Genomic DNA, 4,932 nt, shown 5'->3' with positions numbered 1-4,932 from the left:
GCGGGTCAGCCTACGGCTTCAACCTCCTATCCCGAGGGCGGAGTACTTTTCATTAGGCCAGTTTAGCAAACTAAACTCTAGCGGCTTTGAGAGATTAATTAGGCTCCCCGGCTAGTGACCGCACACTCGCATCGAAAAAAGGAGTGATAAATAATAATAATAATAGAACTTTGCAACGACTGAGAAGAAGAACACTTATTATAAAACGGCTCAAATAAACTTAAGAGCCCCCAAGTGACTTGGGTAGAAGAATGATTGCATGTACCGAAGTACTTATATCATATCTATGTTCAACCGAACTTTAAACGCGTCTTAACCGACCGTCGGCTTCTCCCTCTTTGGTTAAGGACCAAAAAGTGTTATGTACTCCATCGGTCGAGAATATCTACGGTGTTTCCAATAACCAGGCAATCAGGCCATAAGGCTGTAACAGACAAAGCGCGCTCAGGGAACTTATGCTATATTACTGTGAAGTGTAAGAAGCATCTTCGAAGAAAATAGTACCCCCACCGATACCTTTCTTCGGTGCTCATTGTTATTATGAGACTTGTGCAATAGATTTTTTGTACTCATGAGTTCCGTTGTATGCCGACCATCATTGAAAACTATAAGAGCGCTAGCTTTCGGCTTCACCCAGTCTGAGGTCCGGCTCGGTTGACCCGATTGTGACAATCGCAGAGGTGCTCCCTTTACTCCCTAGCCGAACAATCGGGAACGTAGGGGTAAACACAGGAGCGAGGCAACCCAGCTTGCAAATCGCTTAAGTCAATATGGTGCATATTGTGGCGTAATACACGAACAAGGAACGAAGCCGTACAAGTGTAATCATATGCAACAGGAAAAAGCTTCATAAAGGAAGCCCACAAGTAAACGGGGTATTTGAATTTATGCGTCACAAACAAAGTTTGGACAAGAAAATTTTTTACAAGCAACTTTTTTCCAAAAAAGTATAATGCTTGGTCGAACCGAGCACAAGTTAGAAATTAAAGCTTTGAGCATGAAAGCGACTTAGCTGGTTAATGTGTTCGGTATTGATGACGCGGTCCGAGCTTGATGCGGGGCAAGGTTCCATCCCTCAAGCCGGTCCCGAGGTGGCGGAGCGGAGAGCTTGACACGCCGAAGTGGTGACATAGCACGATCAATGCAGACCGGCAGAGTGACGCCGAAGTCTCCGGATCATTTTCCTGTGCACAAAAAATAGTGCAAACCGGAGATAATAGTAATAATGATAATTAAAAAAATCGTTGCATAATAAATAATTTATGCAAAGTGAGTAATAAAAGAAATATGGCCTGGCGCCAAAGTCAATGTCAATGCAGGGCATCGGCGTGATGTGGTAAAGGCGTGGCAAAGCCTGAATTCGCAGGTCGGTCCGAGCTCCGGATGCGGCGTTCGCCGGACTATGTACGGAAATTGACCGAACCACCATGCGACTATCGTGAATGCGGCTACCATTTGATAGACCTGTGTACATATGATGGACAAACCAGAGTAATAATTCCTTGGGAAAAATGAACCCAAACAAGCAAAAAATATTAGGGATTGATAGCACCTGGTTTATTTGTTGTAGCAATCCGAAGAAAGGTGATTCCCAAAATTGGGACTCGATCCGCACACCCATTGCCTGATGGGCGATAAAACAACGGCTTGGCAATGCTGATAAAGGTTGGCTCGCCGAGGCAAAGCCCTCGGCCTAGCTAACGTGACGGAGCTGGTCGGCTAGTGACGCCGAATTGTCTGGAGTAGGTTGATGAAGAGATGGCGAAGCCTCCGGTCCAGCCGAGATGTCGAAGCCCCGATGTCAGCCGATGAGTCGAAGTAGGTCGGCATGATGGACACCAGCTTGAAGAAGCGATAGTGCGGCCCTGTCGATGTAGGTCGTGACGTGGTCGATGCCGGCTTGATGAAGCAACCGTGCGGCGATGCCGGTATGCCCGCTCCGTGTAATCCGTGAGGCAGCGATGTTGATGATGATTTATCCTTCGCGATGCCAGACTCTTGTTCGTCTTGCCGAGATGATGATCCGAAGAAGTTGAGCTCGGCTCAACAAAGTGACGCCGTGTCTTAGCGCAGGTCGGCAGCCGTGGAGTAATATTGCCGGACTGGTTTGACACCAGCATGATGTTGAACATCATGTTCAAAATATCTTAAAGTTAGTGGGATGTGTTCGGAAACAAAACACAATACCCCATACAAAACTTCCTTCAAAAGGGATGTCCGAAATCCCGTTCATAGAAAAGATGAAATCGGGTCGGATTCGTTTTCGCGCAGAAAACAGATCCGAAAAGTGATGCACTAGTCGGAAGGTTCCCGGAGTTTGTACGGTCGGATTGAGCTGAAATTTTGAGAGGTGGTAGATACAGGAATTCCGCAGCCGATCAACGGTTGGATCTTCCAAAGGACGTTCGAGCTAGAAGCTGGACACCACGCCCTAAACACATCCAAATTCCCGTCCAGATTTGACAGGGCTCCGGTATATCGTGGATTGCCAGAGATTCCTTCATCGGAACTCAACGAAATTTTCCAGGGTTGTTGTAGACTCAATTCCGCACAATTCCACCAAAGCGATCGTCAAAGCGATACTCGAGGAGGTGGTGGTGGCAGATACGAGTTCGCTGTCCGGAAAAACAGCACGATCGCCCGAGGGCAATGTTGACGTTGAGCCCCCGAGCTCCATGGACGATTCCTCCATGATCTTGATAGAGATCGGAGTTGGTGTTGATGAAGGCCCTCGTCCGAACATGGTGATCCGAACACGGGGCGCAGTTCTTGGTCGAACCAAGGTGACCAGTCGAGCTGGTGACGAAGATGCCGAAGTCGCAGTTGACCTGCAAGCGAGTCATCGATCCTTTTGTCGATCACACAGCGGAACTCTCAATGAAAGCACCAATGTCGGTGTCAAAACCGGCGGATCTCGGGTAGGGGGTCCCGAACTGTGCGTCTAGGATCGATGGTAACAGGAGGCAAGGGACACGATGTTTTTACCTAGGTTTGGGCCCTCTCGATGGAGGTAATACCCTACTCCTGCTTGATTAATATTGATGATATGGGTAGTACAAGAGTAGATCTACCACGAGATCAAGGAGGCTAAACCCTAGAAGCTAGCCTATGGTATGATTATTGTATGTATTGTATATGGTTTATCGACTAGCCTGGCCTCGGTTTATATAATGCACCGGAGGCTTAGGATAACAAGAGTCCTAGCCGAAGCCGGTGGGGAGAAGTCCTTGTCTTGATCGCCAAGTCTTGTTGAATCTTCCTTGTATGCGGCAGCCGTTCGAACTAGCCCATGAGTATAGGGCCACGGGGGTCCTCGGCCCAATCTAATAGATCGGGAGACGACGTGGTGAGTACCCCCTAGTCCAGGACACCGTCACCCTACTCACTCACATTGATATCTATTGATGGGCATCTCCATAGCCCGTTGATACGCCTAGTTGGTGTGAGACTATCTTCTCCTTTTTGTCTTCTCCACCATCATATTCTATTTCACCTATAGTGCTATGTCCATGGCTCACGCTCATGTATTGCGTGAAAGTTGAAAAGGCTTGAGAACGTCAAAAGTATGAAACAATTGCTTGGCTTGTCATCGGGGTTGTGCATGACGTGAATATTTTGTGTGGTGAAGATGGAGCATAGCCAGACTATATGATTTTGTAGGGATAACTTTCTTTGGCCATGTTATTTTGAAAAGACATGATTGCTTTATTAGTAGGCTTGAAGTATTATTGTTTTTATGTCAAATGATAGACTATTGCTTTCAATCACTCATGTCTTAATATTCATGCCAGGATTAGATATGTGATCAAGATTATGCTAGGTAGCATTCCACATCAATTTTTTTTATCATTTACCTACTCGAGGACGAGCAGGAATTAAGCTTGGGGATGCTGATACATCTCCGTCGTATCTATAATTTTTGATTATTCCATGCCAATATTATTCAACTTTCATATACTTTTGGCAACTTTTTATACTATTTTTGGGACCAACATATTGATCCGGTGCCCAGTGTCAGTTCCTGTTTGTTGCATGTTTTTTGTTTCACAGAATATCCATATCAAACGGAGTCCAAACGGAATAAAATCCGACGGAGATTTTTTTTGGAATATATATGATTTTTGGGAAGAAGAATCTACGCGAGACGATGCTCGAGGGGCCCACGAGGTAGGGGGCGCGCCCTGGGGAGGCAGGCGCGCCCCTGACCCTCGTGGCCACCCCGTAAGGCGGTTGATGCCCTTCTTTCGCCGCAAGAAAGCTAATTTCCGGATAGAGATCGTGTTAAAAATTTCAGCCCAATTGGAGTTACGGATCTCCGGGAATATAAGAAACGGTGAAAGGAAAGAATCTGGGAACGCAAAAACAGAGAGAGACAGAGAGACAGATCCAATCTCGGAGGGGCTCCGGGGGCCATCATCATCACCGCGATCTACACCAACACCTCCGCCATCTTCACCAACATCTCCATCACCTTCCCCCCTCTATCTACAGCGGTCCACTCTCCCACAACCCGTTGTACCCTCTACTTGAACATGGTGCATTATGCTTCATATTATTATCCAATGATGTGTTGCCATCCTATGATGTCTGAGTAGATTTTCGTTATCCTATCGGTGGTTGATGAATTACTATAATTGATTTAATTTGCGTGTGGTTATGTTGCTATCCTTTGGTGCCCATCATATGATTGCGCGCGTGGATCACACCCTAGGGTTAGCTGTATGTTGATAGGACTATGTATTGGAGGGCAAGGGTGACAGAAGTTTCAGCCTAGCATAGAAATTGATGCATACGAGATTGAATTGGGACCAATATATCTTAATGCTATGGTTGGGTTTTACCTTAATGAACGTTAGTAGTTGCGGATTCTTGCTAATAGTTCCAATCATAAGTGCATAGAATTCCATGTAAGGGATGACATGCTAGCAGTGG

The sequence above is a fragment of the Triticum urartu genome, chromosome 6, assembly GCF_003073215.2.
Source record: "Triticum urartu cultivar G1812 chromosome 6, Tu2.1, whole genome shotgun sequence".
Lineage (NCBI taxonomy): Eukaryota > Viridiplantae > Streptophyta > Magnoliopsida > Poales > Poaceae > Triticum > Triticum urartu.
Note: the sequence above shows the minus strand (reverse complement) of the source record.